At 44.1% G+C, this 26,651-nt stretch overlaps 1 protein-coding gene across 1 annotated transcript in view; it reads right to left on the bottom strand.

Moving 5' to 3' along the window:
* The window catches only part of Acoxl (acyl-CoA oxidase like), a 335,479-nt gene that overhangs the window by 133,233 nt on the left and 175,595 nt on the right, over positions 1-26,651 (bottom strand).

Raw genomic sequence — 26,651 nt, 5'->3', positions numbered from 1 at the left:
AATTCTTGGGAGGCAACTTAAGAATCTTAAATTGCCACTCTGCATGGTGACATCATTAAACTATTCTGCACCATAAATGTGCCCTGTGGCTAGTTGTTCTTTTTTAACTTCCCGAGATCCTTACTGCAATGGCAGCAGCCCACTGCTCATTTTCAAAGTGTTGAGTGTTTCCTCACATAAAGAACTGGCCACTCAAGAGAACACAGGGTTAGGCCCAGGTGAACAGTGAAGGAAGCCAAGCTTGCCTCTGGCCACCCCCTCCACATCCTCCCCACTCTCCTTTAGCTCAGTGTTCTCCCCACAAAATCTCCAGTCTTGCCTGATGTCCAAATCTGCTTCCATAAAACACTGTCAGTCAGATCAGCAGTGACTGTCCCGTTACTTCTCCCAGGAGCATCTATCTGCAGGTAGCACAGTGGCTCTGAATAGAGAATGTCAAATTTCAGTCCTTTTAAAATTGTCCAGCCACAGAGGATACAGAAAGTCACAGAAGGGTGCTCACAGGGCAGTTCATATATCTGAACCTCCAGGGACCTACTGCCCAGGGGACCTGCTTTGTTGCTGAAAATGGGCACAGCAGTCATGGAAGCCTGGACTTCCAGAGTCCTGCTGCCCTCAGAGCCCTGAAAATCTGTGAGGATCAGCCCTGCTCCCTGCCAGGAAGAAACCCTCTAAGGCTTGGCCCACCTTCCTTTATGCCCCTCAGTATCACAACTGGACAGTGTTAAGCACCTGTAGTGACAGAAGCAAAGGAGTCTTCAGAAGTCCACCAGAATTCTTAATTGCTTTCATGAGGTTAAGCTGATTCTATAAATAATCAGTAAGACTCCAACCTGGAGAAGCTCTACCTCCCCCTCCCTACCTTCCTTCCACAACCAAGGGCTCCTCTCCTCATCAGGAAACCACAAGAAATCAGGTTCCAACTGCACATACTCCTGCCTCCTGTGCCCACCCCAAGGCCAGAGTCCCCTCACATCCCACTGCAGAGTGGGGGACTCATTCACTTCACCTCCTCCTCTCCATCCTCAAAGCAGCCCTGTGAAAGGGACGTCACCCCCAGTTTATAGATGGAGAAAGTAAGGTTCGGAAGAGGTGCTGGAATGTTCTAGAATCATCTTTCTAGTTCCGATGTGGAAAAAAGAGGAACACTAAGTCCAACAGCTCAGTGCTGAGAAGTGGTAGTTACACTAAGAATCACAGCTGCTAACACTCCACATCATAATGTTGAAGAAACCATGCATGTTGCTCCTCTGTCGCCCATGCAGGAAAGGGCAGCAGGTTCTTCTGGTTATTATCTGTCACTGCCCAGGAAACCAGGTGACCAGGGTTTCAAAATGACTGGAGGAACACTCTAGTCAAAGGACAGCAGAACGAGCCCCCACCAATAGGCTGTCAGAGGATGAGCCCTGGCAGCCTGGGGCACAGTTTGTCTCCTACCAGGTCTTCAATGCCACATAGTTTATTTTTCCCCCACAGCAGAACTCCACTGTGAAACCCTTGACTAGTTCAAAGGTCAAGAAAGACTGGGGGTGCCGCAGTCTGGCTGGGCACAATCAGGAGCCACTTGTCAAAAGAAACTAACTTTATTTTTAGAACCACACACGCCAAACAAAACAGCCTCTCAGGAAAAATCCTCAGAGCCTCAACTGCCACCACCGGCTTTCCACAAGCCTCTCTCTCCCACACAAGCTTCTCTCCACCTCCCACAATCCTCCTGCTCTTGAGGCCGATTGGCTGGGTCACGTGGGCGGAGCCAAAAAAGTCCCCCAATGAGCAGCTCCGTGGTCTGAAAGGGCAGGGAAACAGCCCAATGAGCATCACCGCAGAGGAGCCAATCAGCTAGATGTTGCTGGGGCCGCTGTGAGCCAATCATCAGCCGGCAGCTGGAAGTTTGCTGGCAGCTGGAAGTTTGCTGGGGCCCCTTTGGCTGTGGCTCTCAACATCTCCCCCTCTCTGTTTAAACAACAAGCATGTGGCTTAGGGACCGTGTCTGTTAGGCAGTCCAATTCAACATATGGTCCTTACCCGTCATCGGATGAACTGACCTCTAGGCGTCAGCCTCCTGTCTTAGGTTGGTACCACTGCAATTGGATCATACCCGTCACTGACTACCGGTCCAGCATACAGCTATACTTGTGGATAGGCCTTTGCACCAGTGGGGGGGTGAGGTTCTTTGCCTCACCTCTGTTGGCCCCCAAATTTTAGACCATCACTAGTAGAGGAGGATGCAAAATGCCATGACATTAAGCCAATTGAGGGCTCCTTTGAAAAATTGTACCACCGGTGACATCATCAGCAAAAATACCCCAACACTACCACAAGTCGCTGCACCAACAGATAGTTCACAATGCATACAGGTGAGCTCACAATGTGTCCAGGCAAGTTCTGCAAGCAGTTCAGTGATGGCTATTGTAGAAGCTGTAGATTGGTTTTATCTTTGACTTCACCAGCACTGGGATGAAGATAGGAATTCTGGCAATAATGGCTAAAGAAAAAATTATGTAACATTACAGAAGGCACTAAAAGAAAACAATTTTCTTAACAATTTACATTGTCTTTAAGAGAATTATTAAATATAATGAAAAGGAAAGGTGAAAGTAAACAAACAGATCTGTTAACCTTCTTTTGTGTTCACATATTAAAACAATCTTTAACAGCTGTTTACCCAATTAAATTAAACCATTTAAATCACGTGAATTAAAAAAAAATATTTGGATCCATTTTATCATGAGCGCTCATCATATATGATATATGGACATACATACATTCAAACATATAACACAAAACACAAGTGTGCACACATAATATAATACATACAACACATAACATTATAGTAAAGGCCTTATAACTTTTTACAGGTGAAATCTCCATTGCAATGTTTAAAAACTCTATAGTCAAAAAATAGAACTGATCAGCAAAACATTAACCTAGGTCTGTATGAGCTCAAAAAACAAAATAGAACTTCATGATATGGCAAAGGGCAATAATAAAATAGATATTGAAAAAAAGCATCCTGGTTCTGTTGCAGATGTAAGAATAGCCAAACTGGAGTTTTGGATATCAGTTGTTATGGATTTGAGCCAAATCATCTTCTTTTTGGTCTGTAGAAATCGCTTTAGTTAATCTTTCTGGAATCCAAATCGGCTGCTGTTCTCCCTGTGGAAACACATAAACAGACCCCCGACTCCAGACAATCACTGGGTCAGGACCTTGGTTAATCTCTCTGGAATCCAAATCGGCTGCTGTTCTCCCTGTGGAAACACACAAACAGACCCCCGACTCCAGACAATTACTGGGTCAGGACCTTTCCATTGTCCTGTTAGAATATCCTTCCAAAGTACCTTGGGCTTATGTACATTTTTTGGACACATATGCCTTTCCGCAGCACTAAGTCCTGATGAATCCAAATTTAAAAAGTTTAGAGTAAAAAGGGTTATTTTAAGTTTATCTTTGGGGAATATATACCCCTTCCCAATTCCTTCTTTTTGCTTTAATAAGTACATTTTAATAGTTTGATGAGCTCTTTCAACTATGCCTTGTCCCTGTGGATTGTATGGGATTCCTGTTATATGAGTAATGCCAAATGTTGAGCAAAATTGTTTAAAAGAGGTAGAAGTATAACCAGGGGCATTATCTGTTTTTAACTGTTTTGGAACACCCACAGTGGCAAAATTTTGTAAGCAATGAGCTATAACATCTTTAGTTTTTTCTCCGGCATGAAGGGAGCCCATCAAAAATCCAGAAGAAGTATCAACTGTAACATGCAAATATTTTAATTTTCCAAATTCTGGCAAGTGTGTGACGTCCATCTGCCAAATATGGTTAGGTATCAATCCTCTAGGATTGACTCCAAGATTAACTTGTGGTAAAAAGGTCACACAATTTTGACATTGTTTTATTATTTGTCTAGCTTGTTCCTTAGTTATTTTAAAACGCTTTTGTAAAGTATTAGCATTGACATGGAACTTTTTATGAAAATTTATAGCTTCTTCTAGTGTAGAGAAAATATGTATGTCATGTGTAGTTTTATCTGCTAAATCATTGCCCAAACTAAGGGCTCCAGGCAATCCTGTATGTGCCCTGATATGTCCTATAAAGAATGGATCTTTTCTGTCCCAGATTAGACTTTGTATAGTGGAAAGCAAAGAGAAAACAGTAGAAGAAGGGGAAATCCTACCAGCATCTTCAAGAGATACTATAGCATTAACTACATACTGACTATCAGAAAATAAATTAAATACAGAATCTTTAAACATCACAAAAGCTTGTAAAACTGCATTAAGCTCTACCTTTTGAGCTGATTGTTTGGGTACTAAAAATGTAAAAGTTTGATCAGGGGTAACTACTGCTGCTGTACCATTATTTGACCCATCAGTGAATATATTTGGAGCATTCATGATAGGTGTTTTTCTTGTCATTTTTGGAAAAATTACAGGATGCAATGACCAAAAAGACAATAAAGGATTAGATGGTAAGTGGTTATCAAATGAAACATTAGATTTGCACATGATTATTGCCCAAGTATTTAACTCATTAGCTAACTCATCAATTTGATTCATAGTATATGGAGTAATAATTTTATTGGGAGAAATTCCAAACACTCCCTTTGCTGCTTTTATTCCTTTGAGTATTAATTGTCCTACAGCCTCAGGATACCTAGTAAGAATAGTGTTAGGAGAATAAGATAAATGTATCCATAATAATGGACCTTCTTGCCAAAATACTCCTGTAGGAATATTTTTTGTTGGTAGTACAATAAATAATAAAGGCAAACTTATATCAATTCTATCCAAATGCATATTTTCCATATATGTTTCAATGATTTTTAATGCCTTTCTTGCTTCAGGCGTTAACATTCGGGGTGAATTTGGATCTGATGGACCTTTTAGGATATCAAATAAAGGTCCCAACTCTCCTGTTGGTATACCTAAATAAGGCCTTATCCAATTTATGTCTCCTAATAACTTTTGAAAGTCATTAAGTGATTTGAGTTGATCTACTCGTATTTGAATTTTTGGTGGACGGACCATGGTTGAGGATAATAGAACTCCTAAATAATTAATTGGAAAATTTAATTGTACTTTATCTATTGCTATCTCTAGATTATAATTTTTTAATAAGTTTGTAAGTGTGGCATAACATTCTAGCAATGTGTTTTTATCTTTGTGTGCTAATAATACATCATCCATATAGTGAAATATTTGTAGTTCAGGATTTTGATTTCTAAGTGGCTGGATTACTTTGTTAACATAAATTTGACACATAGTTGGGCTGTTAGCCATCCCTTGAGGGAGTACTTTCCATTCATATCTCTGATCAGGACCTTCATGATTCAGTGCAGGGATAGTAAATGCAAAACGTGGACTATCCTCAGGATGAATTGGAATTGAAAAAAAACAATCTTTAATATCTATAACTAAAACATACCAGGTTTTTGGCAAAGCAGACAATTGAGGAATCCCTGATTGAGCAGGTCCCATAATAACCATCTCATTATTAATGGCTCTTAAATCTTGCAATAATCTCCATTTACCAGATTTCTTTTTGATGACAAAAATGGGAGTATTATGGGGAGATACAGAAGGTTGTATATGTCCTTCTGCTAATTGTTGTTTGACCAGGTCATGGGCTGCTTGTATCTTTTCTTTAGTCAGGGGCCACTGAGGAACCCATACTGGTCTTTCTGATTTCCAAGTAATTTTTATTGTCTCAGTGGCCCTTTCTGAAAATCCAACCCATGTCTGTCTGTTCCTTGATCTATTTGTATTGGTGCTGCTATACCTTGTTCTTGTTTTTCTAATCTTTTTCCTTTCCTAAAACCTTGTCTAGTCATAATAGTGGGTGCATTTTGGTTGATGTTATTTGTTAATGTCAAACCTAATTGATCTAGGACATCTCGTCCCCATAAATTTACGGGAAGATGATCCAATACATATGGCTGTATAGTTCCTTCACATCCTTCAGGATCCTTCCAATCTAATACCATTGCACTTCTATGGGGATTAGTCGCCACTCCTAGGCCTCGAAGCGTTTGAGTGGCTTGTTGTAATGGCCAATGTAGTATATGGAGTAATAATTTTATTGGGAGAAATTCCAAACACTCCCTTTGCTGCTTTTATTCCTTTGAGTATTAATTGTCCTACAGCCTCAGGATACCTAGTAAGAATAGTGTTAGGAGAATAAGATAAATGTATCCATAATAATGGACCTTCTTGCCAAAATACTCTTGACTAGTTCAAAGGTCAAGAAAGACTGGGGGAAGATTCTGGACTCTGTGGCTCTTGGGAGCTGAGGCAACAGGATAAAGACCCTCAGAGAGCTTTCAGGCAAATGGAAATGAAATAGCAGAGAAAACCAAAGTCCCATATGTGTGAGGCAGCAGTGGCAGTGGGTGGCATGTGGCTTCAATCTCCCGAAATTGCCAAGGGTGGGTTTACTATCTAATTTCCTTAAAATAGGCCCAGAAAGCCAGACATGGTGGTGCATGCCTTCATCCCAGCATCTCAGAGTGCTAAGGCAGGAGGATTGCAAGTTCAAAGCTAGCCTCAGCAACTTAGGGAGGCCCTCAGCATCTTGGTGAGAGCTAATAGAAATCAAAAATAAAAAGGACTAGGGAGGTGGCTCAGTCGTTAATAATCCCTGGGTCCAATCCTGGGTATTTCCCTCTCCCCAAAAAAGAAGAGGCCCAGAAGGCCCAACCTCACTAAAATCTAAATCCTGGGACACCTGCGGTGACTCCTTTAGAAACTAACCAGGCTCAGAAAGTCCAGGACTCTGTGGTTTGGGTGAGTGTGTGTATGAATTTAGAGGAAGCTCAAGGCTGTGAGAAGCTCCTGAATGGGGACTTGTAGTCTTCTTCCCGAGGGACTTCAATTCTAATTCTGAGCCTCACATTCTTTCGGGACAAATGACTATAAAAAGTGTGTGTGTGTGTGTAAATCTGTCATTTGGGGTAGGTACTAGGGATTAAACCCAGAGGCACTGAACCAAATCCCCAGCCCTTTTTATTTTTTGATTTGAGACAGGGTTTTGCTATATTGCTTAGGGCCTCACTAAGTTGCTGAGGCTGCCCTTGAACGTGTGATCCTCCTGCCTCAGCCTCCTGAATTGCTGGGATTATAGGTATGGACCACCACGCCAGGCTGTCATTTTTTTTAATTAAACAAGAAGTTTTTTTAAAAAATTATTATTTCTAAAATAACAATACATAAGCAGTGTCAAAAAAATCCCAGAAAACAAAAACAAAAGGAAAATAAAGATAATAAGTCAGCATCCAACCTCACAGTGTAGAGGTAAATGATTGCCTAAGAAAGAATAACCCCAACAAAAGGGCTTAGGTTAGAAATTGGAAGCACAAGATGGAGACAGGAGTTGGCAGGGCTGAGGAGGAAGAAGGGGATAGACCAGAAACAACTGAGCAGTTCTGAGTGGAAGGGAGCCATAGACTGTTCCAGGAGGAGGAGGGACATGACAAAGCACAGGAGATACAGTCAGAGGAGACCTCCACAAGAGTTTACAAACCAGCACCGCAGAACGAGCCCAGAGAAGGGACAGCCTGGCAGGCCATTGTGGATCAAAATATTAACGTATTTCCCATTTTCTTCTTGTAGCTTTATGGTTTTGGGTCTCATATTTAAGTGTTTAATCAATTATAACCAATTTTTACATGGTGAGAGATAAGGGTCTAATTTTATTGTTCTGAATGTGAATACTCAGCTTTCCCACTACCATTTATTGAGTAGATGGTGTTTTCTCAAATGTGTGTTTTTGGCACCTTTGTTGAAAATCAGTTGGCTGTAAGTATGTGGATTTACTTCTGGTCTCTCTGTTCCAAGTCACTGGTCCATGTCTGTTTTTATGTCAGAATCCTGCTGTTTTGGTCATTATAGATTTGCAATGTCATTTCAAGTCCTGTACTGACATGTATCCAGCGTTACTTCTTTTGGCTAAGATTGCTCTGAGGTCTTTTGCAGTTCCATACAAATTTCAGATGGCTTTGTCTATTTCTGTCAAGAATGATGTTGGAATTCTGATACATATTGCATTTAATCTGTAGATCCCTTTGGGAAGTGTGATCATTTTAACAATATCAATTCTTTCAACTCAAGAACACAAGATATCTTTCCATCTTTTGGAATCTTCCTCAATTGCTTCCATCAGTGCTTTACAGTTTCCGTTATAGAAGCTTTTCATCTCTTCGGTTAAATTTATTTCTGGGTATTTTTTAAAACTATTGTAAATGAAATTTTCTTTTTCAGATCGTTCACTTTTAACATATGGAAATGATACTGGTTTTGTATGCTGATTTTTGTCTCCTGTAACTCTACTGAATAGTTTTTTTGTTTGTTTGTTTGTTTTTAGTGAAGTCTTAAGGATTTTCTACATGTAAGAACATGTCATCTACAAACAGGAACAATTTAACTTCCTTCTTCCCAATTTGCATGCCCTTTAATTCTTTGTCTTGCCAATTGCTCTGGCTAAGGCTTCTAGTCTATGCTGAATAGAAGTGGTAAAAATGGGCATCCTGGAAGATTTTAGAGGAAAACTTTTCCCATTCAGTGTAATGTTAACTGTGGGTTTGTCATATGGCCTTTGTTGTGTTGGTACATTCTTTCTGTACCTCGTTTGTTGATTTTTTGTTGTGAAGAGATGTTGAATTTTGGCAAATATTTTTCTGCAACTAGAGCAATGATTATATTTTTTATTATTTTAACAGAATTATAATGTGATGTGCCACATTGTTTGCCTATATTGAACTATTCCTGTGTCCCTGTCATGAATTACACTTGGTCATGGTGAATGATGTTTTAATGTCTGTTAAATTTGGTTTAGTAGCATTTTGTTAAGGGTTTTTTCATCCTAATACATCAGGTACATTGACTTGTAATTTTGTGTGTGTGTCCGTGGGTGGGTGTGAGTGTGTGCGCACATGTGCACGTGCATGGTCTTGTCTGGTTTTAGTGTTAGGGTTATGTTGGCTCCCTAGAATAAGTTTGAAACAATTTCCTTCCTTTTTTATTTTTATTTATTTTTTATTTCTTCTTGGAAAATTTTAAAAAGCAGTTGGCATTTCTTCTTCTTTAACTGTCTGGACGAATCTAGCAGTGAAGCTATCAAATCCTGGGCTTTTCTTTATGGGAGACATTTGATTACCAATGCAATCTCCTTACTCCTTATCAGTCTGTGTAGGTTTTCTGTTTCTTCATGGATCTGTTTTGTGAGGTTATATGTGCCTAGGAGTTCATCCATTTCTTTTAGGTTTTTCTAATTTGCTGACACTTAACTGTTCATAATAATCTCTTGTGATTGTTGTATTCTGTGCCATTAGTCACAATGTTTCCTTCTTCATCTCTGATTTGTTTATTTGTTTGTTTTTTTATCTGTAGGCTCTTCTCTTCACACTCCTAATTGCTTCCTTGGCCAGGCAGAAGCCTTTTAATTTGATGCCATCCCACTTATTGATTCTTGGTTTTATTTCTTGGGTTTTAGGAGTCTTGTTGAGTAAGTGATGCCTATACCAATATGATGAAATATTGACTTCATGTTTTCTTTTAGCAGTTGCAAAGTTTCTAGTCTAATTCCTAAGTCTGATCCATTTTGATTTGGCTTTTATGTAGGGTGAAAAAGATCTAATTCTTTTATATATGGATATCCAGTTTTCTCAGCAACATTGGTTAAAAAGGCTGTCTTTTCTTCAACATAATATTTTTGGTACCTGTGTCAATTAATGGATGGTTCTAAGTATGTGGCTTTGTCCCTGTGTCCTCTATTCTATTCCACTGGTCTTCATATCTACTTTGATGCCAGTAGCATGCTGTTGGGGTTACTACAGTTCCATAGCTGCAGTAACACACATATATGTATCTATATAAACACTCACACATACATATATACACTTATCTATTTACACAGTATATGTGTTTGCTAATGCCATTTTGTTGGTTGTTTTCTAGTTATGTAGGAGAGCCCTCCTTCCTCTCTGTCTTCCTAGATAGGGCCTCACTATGCTGCTGCCCAGGCTGATCTTGACTCATAGAGTCAAGTGATCTGAAAATGCAATGTCCCCCAAAAGCTCAGGAGACAATGGAGCAGTGATCAGAGATGAAATGATTGGATGATGAAATCCATAACCTAGTCAGTGGATTAATCCATTTAATGGATGCATAGTTTGAAAGGACTACTGTGCTAAGTGATAACTGTGGGCAGGTGGGGTGTGGCTGGAGGAAGAGGTCACTGGGGGCATGCCCTTGGGGATTATATATCTTGTCCCTGTCCCTGGCTCTTTGTGCTCTCTTTCTCTCTGCTTCCTGGTTGTCCTGAGCCGTGTGGCTTTCTTCTGCCACACCTTTATGCCATGATGTTCTGCTTCACCTTGGGCCCAGAGCAAACCACTGAGACCAAAATAAACTTCCTCCTCCAACTTATTCTTTTTTTTTTTTTTTTTTTAACCAGGGATTGAACCCAGGGGTGTTTAACCACTGAGCAACATTCCCAGCCCTTTTTTATTTTTTATTTTAAAACAGGGTCTCACTAAGTTGCTAAAGCTGGCTTTGAACTCATGATCCTCCTGCCTCAGCTTCCCGAGTTGCTGGAATTACAGGCATGCACCATCATGTCTGGCTCTAAGTTGTCTTTTCAGGTATTTTTGTCACAGCAATGAAAAACTGACTAATACATGATCTTCCTTCCAACACTTTCCAAGGGTTGGATCGTGATTGATCTTAATCCTGTGACCACTAGTCAGCATTTGCACATTGACGTACGTACTGAGTTCAATCTTTGCAGTCTGGCTTTGTTAGGAAGTATATTTCAATAATAAAGACTGTCCAGATATTCAGAGCAGGTCACTAGCAGAGTCCCTAAGCCTGTGACCACTTCAGCTATTGTAGCACTTGGAAGTGCCCTAAACTGAGAACCATTGCAGCTGAAAACCCATGATTGCCAAGGAGAGGGTGGCACTGGGTCCTACCTAAACCCAGAGCTACCGATGTCGGTGAGGCTGTGGGCCTTCCTGGGGCACATGTATGCAACTTCTGCTGCTGAAGTTTATTCAGGGCCTGAGGTCACTATGATCAGCCAGTAGTGATGTAGGCTAGAACTGGAGCCCACCTCCCTGGGATTGGGGGTTCCTCTCTGTCACCAGAGTAGATCTGGAGCCTCCATTCTGGTTCTGGCCTGGGGTTAGGGGCTGAGGTTCTTCTCAGGGCCGAGTGCTCCTGTGGCAGGCATCGTGTGGATTCCAAGGCCACGTTCCAGGCTCACTTCTCTCTCTCCACATTATGCTTCCTAAGGTTGGGAGAAGGGTGATTGAGCAACACAAAGCTTCTCTTTTCCTACCCCCTCATTTGTCCTTTCTTGTTATGTCAGAACCAAGTGCTCTGATCCTTCTCTTGGCTTCCACAACTCCTGTGAGGGTATCTGCCTGCAAGGACAGTTGTTCAGATTAATAATCCTGGGGCGGGGGGCAGGGGTGATTGCTGGAGAGTCTTCCTCTGCCATCTTGCTCTACCACCTGGAAGTGAACCTCCAGGAAGTGAATCTCTTCTTAGCCCACATGGGAAGGGCCATTGCTCCCAAGGACCAAAAGCCACAACCAGCAATCAGTCTTTCTAGAGGAGGGTGGAGGAAGGGAGAAGAGGAGAAAGCAAGAGTGCACTGCAGGGCTATGGTCTCTGGCTCAGAAGAGAAAGGGCTGAAACCATGTCTGAAGCCCCAAGTCAGACCAAAGGTACTGTCCTTGTTCCTCCAAGCAAGTGTTGGAGATTTGCCCAGCTCTTTTCCTGAAACCCTTTCTGCCAGAGACCTGCACTTTACTCAGGAGTGACTTCATCTGTTTTCTGTGGCTGTGACTGAATACCACACACTAGATAATTTATAAGGAGAAAAAATTATTTAGCTCATAGTTCTGAAGGCTGAGAAGTCCAAGATTGGGTAGCCGTGTCTGGTGAGGTCCTTCTTGCTGGATGGAACTCTCTGCAGAGTCCCAAGAAGGCTCAGGGCATCACATGGTCACACATAGCAAGCTTTCTCAAGTCCCTCCTCCTCTTACCATATCCCATTGGCCCCACCCATATGGTCTTGTTTAACTTTAATTACCTTGCAAAGACCCCACAAGGGTCTGTACAACTACTATAGATGAAGTTTCTACTCTCTTTTAATGTCCCACTCTGAGGATTAAACTTCAACATGAGTTTTGATGGGAATAGACTACAGCAAGAGTCTCATTTGCCCAAAGAAGGCCACATTGGCCAGGGTAGTCCCACTGGGGGGAGAATACCAGACCCAGTCCATTCTTACTGCAGGTGGAAGAGACCCATAAGCCCCAGGGCAGGGCAGGTTCAGTCCTGCACGGAGCTGATGACCCCTCCGTGATGCCCAGTGCCATGTTTTCTCCTCTCAGGTGTGTTCCAGAATGCCAAAAGGCACGCTCTTTCCATGGTACTTTCCAGAAAAGTATCTCATGTGCCCCATCCTACTTCTGTCCTGGGGTAGGACTTTTCCTCCATCCATGAGCCTCCCTCACTTCCCACTGGGGGTTCTGGTTTTTATAAGTCTCCTAATTATCTCACTTTAACTGCAGTGACAAAAGGCCCATGCAGGGCTGGGCATCCTCCTCTACTAGTGATGGTCTAAAATTTGGGGGCCAACTGAGGTGAGGCAAAGAACCTCACCCCCCCACTGGTGCAAAGGCCTATCCACAAGTATGGCTGTATGCTGGACCGGTAGCCAATGACGGGTAAGATCTAATTACAATGGTACCAACCTAAGACAGGAGGCTGACGCCTTGAGGTCAGCTCATCCGATGACGGGTAAGGACCATATGTAGTATTGGACAACCTAAGACAGGCACGGTCCCTAAGCCACATGCTTGTTGTTTAAATAAACAGAAGGGGGGAGATGTTGAGAGCCACGGTTTAATCTGAATGATGCCTGGCATTTTGCTAGAGGGAATGGTTGAAAGATGACCCGGCTCTGAGATTAGGGCGGCTCCGGGGGATTAGGGCGGATCCTGCTGCCTCCAGCGCCCACTACTTTGGAGTTCTCCTGGGGTTCAGGGAGAATTGGCGCGGAGCCTGGTGGAGGGAGTGTGTTCACGGGAAGTGTGTATAGAGTGCCGGTGAGAGTTCGGGAATAAAGAGTTGCTGTTTGAACCTACAAGGCTTTGTGGCAGCTCCGTTATTTGTGCCCAGCCAGACTGCGGCACACACACACACACACACACACACACACGCCCATGCGGCAGGGAGGCTGCCATGTCAGCCGAGTTCTCAGCCCCCGTGTGCCCTTGGAGCTGTTGCTGAACAAGAGCTGGAGGGCTGAGCTCTCCCAGAGCCCCTCTCAGCTGAGGCTGTGCTCTCTGTGGCAGGAGGGACTCCAGAGAGCCATGGCTGCTTAAGCTCTAATGGACTCTGCTCACTGTCTCCAGGGCCTGGTGTAGAAGGCTTCTTGGGAGTGGGCTCTCGCCCTGTGTCTCTGTTGAGAATCTCTCCAGTGCAGGGCCTGAAAATGTCGCCCTGGGCATATCTCAAGTTATAAGTAAAAATATACTTTGGGTAGACCCACAAAAACAGCACAGGAAATCCATACACGAGAGTGTGTGTGTGTGTGTGTGTGCGCATGTGCACACACGGACTAACCTATCTCCCTCCTATAGTCCATGTGCTGAAGTCCTGACCCCAGTACCTCAGGATGTGACTGTGTTTGGAGAATGGGTCTTTAAAGAGGTAGGGTGATGCTCAGCGAATGTGACTAGTGTCCTTACAAGAAGAGCATGTTTGGACACAGACACCTACACAGGGTGACGGTATGGAGACCCCCAGTGAAGAGAGCAGTCTACAAGCCCAGGAGAGCCGTCTCCAAAGGAACCAGCCTTGCTCACTCTTTGGTCTCATCCTCTTCATTAGACAGGGGCCTTTCCCTCTGTACACAGGGCTCCTGGGTGGGGACATTTGCTTATTCATAGTGGGATTGGCAGGGGAGGGTGGGAAAGGAGAAGGGATTCAGGGAATAAAAAGGTTTCATCCTCAAAAAAAGTGAGTAACATTTTCCACTAGCTTCCTTCCCTCTTAATAAAACAAGAAAGGAAGAAAGAAGGAAACGTGGGACAGACAGAGGGAACTCTAAACCCATGTCCCAAAAGCCACCTGAGTCCTCAGGAGGTGATCCACCCGAATCCTGACTCCTGGAAGAGAGAGCCCTGGCAACGCCCACCCTGCCCACCTTCTGGGTTCCATCTAGCCCCTTACAACTAATTGCAAGTGTCACCAAGGTTGTGTCTCATTTCAGAGGGAGCCCCGTGACACATACTTTATGATTCAAACTTCATACGCTGAAAGTTTAATGTTTTCCTGCTGTTTTTAGCATCTTTAAGTTTTTTTTTAATGGATGATTGCATTTAATAAATGTATCAGAACAAATTAGAAACAGGCTCTCTTTCCCCTCTTTAAACAAATTGAGGGTAAATTTTGTTAATTTGAAGAAGGAGAAACAGATGAAATCAATCTCATTTATTCATTAGGGGAGAGCCAACTAAAAACATAAGAGGATGACCTGCCATGCATAGGGACTGTGCCTTAGAGCTGTGTTGGTGACATGCCTCAGCACCTGCAACCATACCCGTCACGGGAGCCCATCTTTGAGAACAGGTAGGTGTAGGAAGGCACCTGCCACCCTCCCTATGACAGCTCAGGCCTGGGCTGAGTGCAAAATGCAATCAGCAAAGGGCCGACCATTGCCCCACCCTGCCCGGCATGCTCTGAGGTGACCCTCTTGCTGAGTCACACACTCTCAGGACAAATAAACTGGGGAGAGTGGCGAGAGGGAGTTCCTTCCTGGCTCCTGTCACCAAACACACACAAAAGCTCCCTGTGTCACAGGCTACCCATGGTGAACCATAGACATGACCACAGACATGGTCCTGTCCTCATGAGAGAGACGGGTATTTGTCAGGGAGACAAATAAAATGAGTAATTTAAAATGTGTGCCAAACTCTAGGAAGGGAAAGTGGGAGTTATCCATGGAGAAAAATATAAAAAGAGACCTTCTCTGATTTGGATGCCAGAGAGGGTTTCCAGAGGGCTTGTGTCATCCGGAACCTTGGAGGAAAGATGTCAGTCAAGCAGTGAAGGACACTCAGATGAGAGAGAAGCATGGGCGACACCCTGAGGCCATGAAGGACTGCAGAATGCCTAGGGACTAGAGAGACGTGGGGCTAGAGATGGTGACTGAGGAGACAGTGGCCTAGGATGAGGCTGGGGAGGCAGACAGGGGCCAAATCAGTTGGGCCTCAGGCGCCATCTTGGGGATTTCTTTTACATTAGCTTATGTGCCGTGTAAAGTCAAAACTAAATGCTAAGCTTTGGAAGAAGATGGCTTGTGGTTTTCAAAGATTACTCCAGCTGCTGAATGGAAGAGACCGTAGGAAGCAGGAGACAGGGAGCGAGTTCGACCAGCTGGTGATGTGGAGATGGGCGACCTAGGAAGAATAGGGACAGATGGTGCATGGCTTGGAGAGGGACTGATGTGTGTGAGAAACAGAGATTGCTGCAGGAACAAGTAGGTGGAGGTGTGCGGTCCACTGAGTGGAGAAGCCTGGAGGAGGCCTATGTCTGTGGGAAGGAGCAAACATTCATGTACATTAGGTGTGAGAATGGGTGACATCCCAGGGGACTGGTCGAAATGAACACAAGACACAAGAATCTGGAGATGTGAAAAGACGTCTAGTGTCTCGCCTTGTAGGTTGTATTTAAAAATCTTGGAAAGACACAGAATCATCAAAGGGGTGAGTGCACAGAGAGGAGAGGACCCAAGGTCATTTCTGGAAAATGCCACACTCAAGAGGTCAGGTGGAGGGAAACCGGCAGAAGAGGCTAGGAAGAAAGCTGGTGAGTGTGGCACCCTGGTGCTGAGAGAAAGGCACATCTAGTGAGGAAATCTACCATCATGAGTCTACCCAGAGCTCAGGCAGGTAGACCAAGATGGGCCCTTTGAACAAGCCACTGGGAATCTGTGGTGACTTAAAAATAGTTCAGGTAGCAGGAGTGGGAAGCCAGATTTGCTTGGGTCATGTCTCTGGCAATATGGCAGTCTAGATATTCTTTATAAACTTCTCCAATAGAAACCATCAAAAATATGCTTGTGAAACTATTTCTTAAAAGATGAGTAGCTTTGCCAGGCAGGGTGATATACTCCTGTAATCCCAGCGACTTTTAAGGCTGAGGCAGGAATATTGCAAGTTCAAGGCCAGCCTCAGTAATTTAGCAAGATCCTCAGCAACAAAGTCAGACCCTGTCTCAAAACTTAAAAATTAAAAGGATTAGAATGTAGCTCAGTGGTAAAAAGCCCCGGGATTCAATCCTCACAACAAAAGACATGACTGCGAAGAGGGTCAGTACCAGGTGTTGGAGGCCAGGTGAGCAGTTATATGATGACACCATTCAAACCTAGTCCTCTGAAAAGTGCTGTAAGCCACCGCCCACTCAAGAAGACTCGAGCACATTTGTTGGTTCAGCTCTGGATGTGGATGGAGGGGAAAATCTCTCTCTTTAGAACTCCAAACCATGGTGGCCTTCACAGGGCTCCAGGGCCTGAATCCAGACTTCCTAGAAGGCACTCAAGCCCCAAGCAGTGAGGGTGGTTTAAAGTGGGCCTGGGTCATGGTCTCCAGGCACCTGGCAGAGACACACACAGACCCTCTCTGGCCTGAAAAAGCTACCAAAATAAAGTTCCAGTGACCACAGTTCCCCACCCCAATCACAAAATGTAAGGGAAATAAAGGACAACCAGAAGAAGTGACAGTCAACTGAACCAAACCACAGAGGCAGCAGATACCAGTATTAGCTTATACACCTAGAAGGAGATAATATAAAGACCACGAAGAAGGAATAACCCAATGCCTAAAGTTTTCTGAGATTGTTGAGTGACACAATTTCATGCCACATGTTCAGCAAGTTCAAATGAACCCAAATAGGAGAAGTGAAAACAGATTGGTACTCGTGCATTTCCCATAAACACCAAAACACATAGAATTCTTAGAAGAAATGGGAGAAAAGTAGATGGCCATGAAGTTACCATTAGTTAGATGGCTGTTTCCTCAACAGTAAAATGGAATCAAGACAGAGAGAAAATACTGTCCAGTTGCGCTCTACACTTCACGCTTAGACTTTCAAGACCAGCAGGAAGGAGGACCTGTCCAGACGGAAACCCAGACCCACACCAGAGAGCAGTGCAGAGCAGGGGCCATGACTGCAAAGATGCAGGAAGGAATTGGGGGCCAAGAAGGTGGTGAGAGGAGGGAGAAACAGGGGTTCCATAAATTCATGCACAGATGGTCCTTTGTGGGATTAGAAAATGGGGTACTGAAGCAATTGACTGCAGAGAAGGAGACTCGCTGTACAGCTGATGGGTGGTCGACAAGGCCACAGAGTAGGTCATAATAGATTTTGAAAATCTGTATTACACTGGCCATCTTCTCTGAGGTCAGTGGAATTAGGTGGAAAACCCAGTATTTGTTGGGTGAGGTGGTGCACACTTGATCCCAGCGGCTCAGGAGGCTGAGGCAGGAGGATAGCAAGTTCAAAGTCAGCCTCAACAACTTAGCAAGGCACTAAGTAACTTAGAGACCCTGTCTCAATACCTCGTATAAAATATTGTACCAACAATGACAAGAGCAGGACTGAGAAGGCAGTCCCTGCAGGGGTTGTGGTACTTAGCCAAGTGGCCTGGCTGGGACATTGCTCTGCCATGTGTGGTCCTGGGTAAATGCTGTGTCCAGGTCTCACATAAAGAATGCCGGAGACATAGTTGATAGACATATTCACTGAATGTAAGGGTCAAGTAAGTCATGATAGAAACTAAAATGTACTTAGAATCAAATAAAATATACTTAGAATCTGTTGAGACAGAAAATCTTATATATCAAACCATGATTGAAAGAGCCAAAACAGTATTTTAAAAGATAATAGCTTTAAATGTTATTATTATCCAAAAAAAGAAATAGAGAAGATTAATAACATCCAAATTAGGATATTAGAATATGAGCAGGAGAACAAAAACCAAAAAAAAATAGAAGGAAATAAATAATAAAGATAAAAATCAATGGAATAGAAAAACCAGACGCAACAAAGAGGATCACAAAGCCAAAGTCAATTATTTGAAAAAAAAATAAAACACAAAAATAGATCCAGAGAGTAAAGTAATGGGAAAAATAAACACTTTTTGAAATGGAAAGGAGGCATAAATCCCAGATGCAGCAGGAATTAAGGCCAATATAGCTTAAAACCAAGAAGAAAGGGACAAATCACCAGAAAAATATAAATTACCAAAACAGACACAGGACGAAATAGGAAACCTGAATAGCTTATGATCATTAAAGAAACAGAATCAATCATTTAAAATGTTCTCAGAAAGAAACCACAAGGCCTGAACCGACTTGTAGCTATTTATGCCAAAAGTGCAAGGGACAGATGATTCGGTTCCAAGCAAACCCTTCCAGATAACAAGAGAATGGACCCTCAGGGCATTTAGTGGGGGTGTGAACTTTGATATTCAAACTAGGTAATGAAATTACTAGAAAGGAATACACAGGCTAATCACTCCATCACGAAGGAAAAATCCTGAACAAACATTAGCAAACAAAATCAGTAGTTTTTTAAATACACACACATGCATACCACAGCTAAGTGGTGTGTATCCCCAAACCCAGATTTGTTAACATTAGAAAAATATGTCAATATATATTCACCACACAATCAGATTAAAGGAAGATAAAGATGCAATAAATAATTTCATAAAATTCAAACACATTTGAATTTAAAAACCAACACCCCAAACCCACATACATATACATACCTCTACCTAAACTAAGGTTAAGACAGACCTTCCTAAACATGATAAAGAAAATCTAAATACTAAATAATATCCTTGATGACAAAACATTAAGCACATTCCCTTTAAAGTCAAGAATAATATGCAGGTTTCTGTTATCCATCAATTTCTGTTATCCACCATTGCACGGGAAGTCCTTGCCATTTCAATGACAGAAGTCAAAAAATTAATGTAAATAAATGATAGTAAAGGAAGAAACAAAGCTACAATTTTTCCCTCACAGGCAACATAATTATCTTCATAGAAAACTTCCCAAACTATAAACCTATCATTAGAATTATTATGACAATTGAGCAAGGTTGCTGGATATAAGATCAACATACAAAACTAAACCCCATTTCTATATGCCAGCAATGAAGGGTTAGTTAGAATATGTTTTGAGAGCTATCATAGATATCATAATTGAGATCTGATCAGCACTGTTCTCTATCACAGAACTCACAGAGGTGGGGTATCAACAGACACATTCATGATACATGAACATTCCCTAACCAAAAATGGTGGTGTTGGAAAGGGATTGACTAAAACCAAGATAGGGATTCAGCATTGGATGTGCAAGAGACCATCTTGAGTGTGGCTAGAAGGGAGAGGTTATTTGAGTTGGATATCTCTTATGCAAAATACTTGGGACTAGAAATGTTGGATGTGGGGGGATAGTTTGGGAAGGAGGTAGACTACTTGAATATACATAATGAGGTATTTTGGGTATGGGACCCAAATCTAAACACAAAATTTATGTTTCATATACACCTTATACACATAATTCAGAGGTAATTTTATACAGCACGTTTAGTGTGCCTGCATTTTGACCTGCCGCATGAGGTACGGTATGCAACTTCCAATCGCATTGGTGTGTTGGCACTCAAAATTTTTGGATTTGGGATTGAGAATGCTCAGCCTGTACATGCAATAGCTGAATACAAAGAAGAGCTGGGGAGAAGTGGCAACCAAGAGAGGCAAAGGCTGGGCAATGGGTCTGGAGGGACGGAGGCCTGAAACAGGCATGCCCGGACTCCAGACCCTTCCCAGTTCTTAGTCCTCACAAGACCTGAATTCCAGAATCCACCTCCCCATCTCTTCTCCTAAGGTGCAGTCTCCTTTTTCACTTAAGCAAGTTTGTAATGATTCTCTTACTTGCATTCAAAAGAATTTTAATCAACTTGGGAAACTTCATACGCAGTAAATCCTTGTGGAGAAGTATAAACCATCTCAAAGGACAATAAGGCAAGAAAGATGACAACATATAGTAGATTCCAAATTGGCAAATTGGCGCAGGATCAATGCCAGTCCACTCCTTTATCCTATCACATGTCTGAATGCTGTATAAATTTTACAATCACCTTGTTTATGCCCTTAAGAAACTTGGGTTGAAACCTTCAAAGGACTGTTACCAATAACATGGATTATTCTTGGGTCATTCAGCACTTTCTCTTCCTTCTGTGACTAGGGGTAAGGGACCATTCTACTGCCTGCTACTCTCCCCCTATAATTTGCTTGACAAGATAGGATCTAGGAATCATGACTGTCACTGAAAGATGGTCACCTCAGGGCAATTTTCCTCAGGGACTCCAGATTAACATCAAAAGACAATGAAGCCTGTTTAAAAGCCATGGACTATGTTAAATGAGGGTTAAGAGTAAAACAATGATTAACTTAGGACCCAGAGGGACAGGGAACAAAGTTGTGGTCACCTCCTACTCTGCAAAAAAAAAAAGAAAAAAGTCAAAGTCCTAAACAAAGAGAACCCCATCCCCCCCCCCCCATGAGATCTGGAGAAAACATCTCACCCCATGTTCTTCCATCCATGGGAAAACCATAAATCCATAAGAATAATGACTCCTACCCCTGGGGCTCCTGGAGGATTATGGGTGGCAACATCTCTACAGGTACTGTACCTAGCAAGGACTGGAAGAATGTCAGGGAGTCAAAAATGAACCCTTCTCTTGAAAAATAAGGGTTGATTCCACTAATCTTAGAGAAGATTCTTTGAATGTTGAGAATTGGTGACTTTTATAAATCTCTACAGATCAGAGTATCTTCAGAAGCTGAACGTGCAGGATCTCAAGTTCAAGGCAACTATCATCTGTGTTATACTCAGGAAATGGAAGCAGAGGGTGAGGGAAGGCCTAGAGTTTAATCCAGGAGCCTTGGAATGGTGGGATTCTCCTTGAAGGCCCTCACCACTGCCAGAGAAGGGGTCTCTGGCCTGTGAAATAGAAGAGGGATGAGTTGGCCAGGAGACACTGGGTTCTCTAGAGAAATGAGAATGAAGCTGAGCCAAGAGCTTGGCTAACAGAGTCGTCATTGTTGGATATGGAAAATGACAAACCCCAAAATAGTGTGGCTCAGGAGAGGGAGTGAGGGAGAAGGTGACGCACTGATCCTTTCCCAGTGACAAGACAGGCCCCAGGGAGGAGGTATCCACCGAGTCTGACATGACAACCTCTGGGAGAGGCCAGAGCATCGATCCTTCCCCACACAAATCCTTTTCCAGGAACCGACCAGGGACCCCAGATCCTCCATCTGGCCCAGGAAAAAGATAAATCCCAGGGGGTCTGACCGCTGACACCAGACCCCCTCCCATTTTGCCCAGTAAAACAGACCCCCAATTCCTGAGTGCCCACACTGATACGCTTATTAATTAAGTCACCTCTCATTTGAACCTCTATAAGCCCACACTCCTCCTCTGGCCAGTGGCTCATTTTTCACCAGGAAAGCGAGTCCATCAGAGGCGTCACCCAGTTCCTGAATAAAAAGCTGTACTGACCCATGAAGTTTGCATCCGGCCTGGTCCTTTTGTGCTAACAGTCATGGCAACCAGAGTACCCACATGGCCCCTTCTGGTAGAGGACCCTTCTACTGGGAGGCCACATCAACATTTGGACCTGAGACAGACCCTTCTTGGAGGGTCACCAGCTCCAGCCTTGAGCCTCTCTTTGAGCCTCATTGATGCGCTTATTAATTAAGTCACCTCTCATTTGAACCTCTATAAGCCCACACTCCAAACTCCTCCTACCTGCCATCCTGTTACTTGGCATTGGGGAGAGGCCAGCCAACCCTCACCGCTCACACATGGGCAGGCACAGCCAGTGGCACCCTTGACCTCTGAAGCCAGAATCCTCTACCAGCACCACTAGCTAGCTACACATGACCCAGGCCCCAGCCAGGATTATTCTTCTCCAGAAGTTGGATGGAGAGCTAGATAGCCTCGGCCTTGGCAGATCTGAGTGGGTCTGACCCCCTTGTGTGTTGTGAAAGGCACCTATCCAGAGGACGGCTGTGAAGAGTTAAGGATTTAAATCAATGCCATTTATTTTATCACAGGAGTTACTGCATCAGCTGCTCTAGGACAGACTGGAGACCCTCAAAGGATCCTCTGCCCTTGGGCCAGGTTGCCTGCCTGCATTGCCTGGGGGGCTCTGTGTTCCCCTGTAGGGCCCCATTGAGTTCTTAGATTTGTTTACAGTTCTGCATCCGCTTGGGTCCCCAGCAGTCACTCCTGACTGCTCTTCTCTGTCTGCATTCAGAGGACCTCCACACGGATTCTCAGCACACAGGACCCGGCCGGCCATGTGAACCAGCAACAGCAGCTCCCAGCGGAGGCTGGCCAGGCTCCTCCAGGAGTGCAGTAGGTCACCAGCCTCAGCACGCAGGCATGGCGGCATCTCTTTGGGATTCCCAAGATCCGTTTTGTTGACTTCGGGACTTTGCTCTATTCCAAGGGTTGGTGGATGCCAGAAAAATGAGGTGTTAAATCTCCCTGAGGAATGAGTCATGGGCCAAGTCTACTGAATAAGCAAGAGACTCTGTATCAAATTTACAAGCATTTGCAATTGTTTCAGTGTTTTCTGGTGCAATCATTAAATGTAATCATTGGGGCCTCTTCCTGCTGGAGTATATTTGCAAACAGCAGCTCCACAGCTAACATGAAAGGGAGGATCAAGGCCCTTTGCTGATAAGATTATCATTCTGGATCTCAGCTCCCTCCTGAGACTCCACCCTGTTGCAGTTCTGTTCAAACATTTCTTTATTTGCTTGGTCAGTTCCACTCTTCTATGTGGGACAGTGGGACACCTAGAGGAGAACCGGCACAGCAGGGTGGTGTTGCGAAGACCCTCCACACTGCTGGGGGTGGGACATGAAGTCCTGCTATGGAGACTGACTGTGAGCACCCTGTGAACCCAGCGTTGGTATCAGGGGCGTGAATGGCACAAGATGTGGCTATGGGTATCCTGCTGCAGGCACCATCTCAGGACTGAGGAATACTGTAGAAGGTCCTCATGAAGGTTTGGCTGTGCAGGGGCCAAGGCCAGCAGCTAGGACTGGGGTCACTGATCTGCCCTGCTGAAAGGGACAGTGGAACCCACGTGTATATCCAGGCTGCAGGCCTGTTTTGGTGGACACTGAGGCTTTGGAGTCAGCATTTGGTGAGCATGACCGGCTTCAGCCTGTTAAGCTCCCAAAGGTGGGGTGGGGGATCACAGGAGGAGCAAAAGAGAGGTGGGCAGAGATGAGAAGGCCCTCCCCTGCTGGGGTAGAGCCTAGAATCCTGTGGAGACTTACCCTCCCTCCAAAGGTCAAAGCAGTACTCTGAGGAGCCCCAACCAGGCAGCTCCCGCAGAAGTCTAGTGCTTTATGGTGGGGGACAGGGAAGAAAGGAAGGGGACAGAGTTGGGATCCTTCAGTGTAGCCTGTTACTTCATCCACAAAGGGGAAAAGAGGGAGGTACAGCCTTCTCCCAGTATCCCTGGGGCATTGGTTGTAGGATCGTAACAGTGTCCACTTTATGCTTTGAATGTAGCCCTTTTTGCTCTGCCATTGCAACTGATTTTAAAAATGGACACGTTTCTTTCTCTTCCTCTCTCCCTGCTCCTCCTTAAACTCTTCCCCTCCCTAATCTCAGTCATAACAGAATCACCTTTCTTCCCCATCCTAGGCAGAGTTAGATAACTCCCTGAGCACACATCCACCATAGGAACAAAGTCATCCAGAGTTTGAGGATGGCACCAGAAGGTCTCAGAAATGACTATCTCCCGAGTTAACAAGTGAATTTCAACTCCAGAGAACAGGTGGAATTCAGTCTTTGAATCACCTCTTTAAAATCCCCCTGTTCCTGCTGATGAGCAGAATCACAGCCTCTGGGACAGGAGTCCCTTGTGTCTCTCCTTTGCTAGCAAGGCAATAAAATTTCCTTTTCTTTTTTTCTCCAAAACTGTGTCTTCATGATTGGGTTGGCATCAGGGACAAGGACTAAGCTTTCAGCAACGGGACCTCTACAGATACCCAAATCTTCAGACGCTCAAGTCCCTTAGATGAAGTGGCATAGTATACTTGAAGTCATCTCCAGATGGCTTATCATACCTAACACAATGTAAATGCTGTGTGAACAGTGGTTACACTGTATTGTTTAGAGAATAATACAAGGAAAAAGAGGTCTGTATGTGTTCAGGACAGATCCATTTTTTTCTGAATATTTTCAACCTATAGTTGGTTGAATCCATGGGTGTTGAATGTGTGGATACAGAGGGTTGATTGGATTTATTGAGTGCTTACACGGAATAGGCACCAAGAGAGAGGGACACTGAAGCTCTCAGTGGTGAGGCCCAAGGGCCCTGAACGTGAGATTCCACCACCCCAACCCCAGTGGCCCCCTTCCCACCATAAGGCACCTCTCCCACCAGAAATGCTGATCTAAGAAACGCAAGATCCAAGGCTGCTTCCCCCGCTCCCCTCTCTAGGTTGCTCCAACACTGGGGAAGAGGTAATGTGTAGTATAGTTAAGTATCAACAGGCTCTGGAAGTTGGTTGACCCCACCAGTCCTTAAAGAAGGAAGGTGGGGGGAAGAGAAGCAGCAGGGGCCTGACTCACACGACCAACCAGAGGCAGAGCTGGGTCTCCACAGCCAACCGAGAGACGCGCGGGCAGCTTTCCCCACGTGGGCAGGTGAAGGGTTTTCATCACGTCTAAATGGAGCCTGTATGACTCTCCTCCCACATACTGAGATTAGAAGCCAAAATGCAGAACATGTGTGGGAACAGAGAACTGGCCCCTGGGACTCTTGCAGCTGGGTGCCGAGAGCAGGCTGGGCTCTGCCGGCTCCCGTGCCAGCCCCTCCCTGGCTCAACACGGAGACTTTGGGGTGAGTAATTTAACTAAATCCCACCTCACTTCACTGGGCTGTACCATGGGCAAAACAGCAGGGAGTCATCTCAGGAAAAGAACGGTCTGGTCCTGTTGGTGGCCCTCCCCTACTAGGGGAAAGTCGAGTTCAACTAGCGCTAACCACTGAGCAGACCAGCAAGACCCAACCAGCAAGACCCAGCCACGACACTGGGAACCAGCTCAGGCACATGAGGGGCTTTCCCAAGCTTTAACATGGTTGTGAAGTCACCGGTTCTATTCAAACCGTGCTTGTCCTAGAGGGAGAACTCGGCTATTTTCTGGGATCGAGTGGGCAAAACCAGCAAGATACTGTGATAGTAGAAGCAAATGTGACTCCATTTTGTTTTATGACTTCATCCTGTAAAACAACCATGCCAAGTAGAAGGGTCATGACTGGGGCAAGGTGTTCTTTTCCTTTTGCTATAGAAACCTTTACGAACACGGAACTACCTAATGGGGCATTGTTTCTGTAACTAGGGGAACGGGGCTCTGTTTCTGTAACTGGGGTGACTGGGCTAACTGTGATTGGTTAGGCTTCCCGCCACTTGACTGCACTGTTCCGCTTCTGTAACCTGGCTTGCTTGCATTGGCTAGACCCCCAAACGTCCCTTTTGGGGTTTTCAGGCTTATAAGGAGCTCCCTTGCAATTGTTTGGGGCTGATCAGTAGAACAGCTTTATGTTCTGGTCAGCCGCCACTGGTGTGCTTCAATAAAGGCTTGATTCCACTATATGTGAGTGGCCTGGAAGACAGTTTATGAAACCCCGGGACGAAGCTTTAACTATAACAATACAAGTTGCATATGGCGCAGTGCCGTGGGTCAGGGGCTTGGAGGGACTCTCTGGGTTCGAAGCTTGGCTCTGCTGCCTTTTCACTCTTAACCTTGGGCAAGTTATTTCATCTCTCTGGCCTCAGTTTCCTTCCTGTTTTCCTGCCACCTTTCAGATTAATTTGGTATTCTTATAATCCCATTTTAACCACTTCTTATCAGACGGCTTGGCTTTTTATTTTAGTGGTAGCCTCGGGGTTCATGGTATAGGTGGAGGTTCCCTAATCTGAAGGTGGAAATCCAAAATGCTTCCAGTTTCAGATTTCACAGTACTTAGCATTTCAATCCAGCCAAGTCTATGGAAATATTCCAAAATCCAAGAAACTCTGAAACCTGAAACACTTCTGGCCCTCAGCACTTCAGATGAAGAAAATGACCTGCATATATCGTTAGCCATCAGGGTCCACTTTCAGGTGACATCATCCTACAGGACATATGGTGTGACAGCCTCGCAATGGTGTGCTTTTTCTTCCCTCCTGGCATTTCTGATGTTGTTGCTCATTTTACTTTTACACATGTTTAAAACCTCACTCTACATGGTTGTTATTTTCATTTAAAAAGTCAACTAAATCCAGGCACAATTGTGCAAGGCTGTAATCCCAGTAACTTGGGAGGCTGAGGCAGGAGGATTGTAAATTCAAGGCCAGCCTCAGCCTCAGACCCTGAATCAAAATAAAAACAAAAAGGGGTGGGGATGTGGCTTGGTGGTAAAGCACCTGGGTTCAATCTCTGTAGCAAAAAAAAAAAAAAAAAAAAAAAAAAAAAAAAAAAAAAA

The sequence above is a fragment of the Marmota marmota genome, unplaced genomic scaffold (assembly GCF_001458135.2).
Source record: "Marmota marmota marmota unplaced genomic scaffold, marMar, whole genome shotgun sequence".
Lineage (NCBI taxonomy): Eukaryota > Metazoa > Chordata > Mammalia > Rodentia > Sciuridae > Marmota > Marmota marmota.
This window is presented reverse-complemented; position numbering and strand designations above follow the sequence as displayed.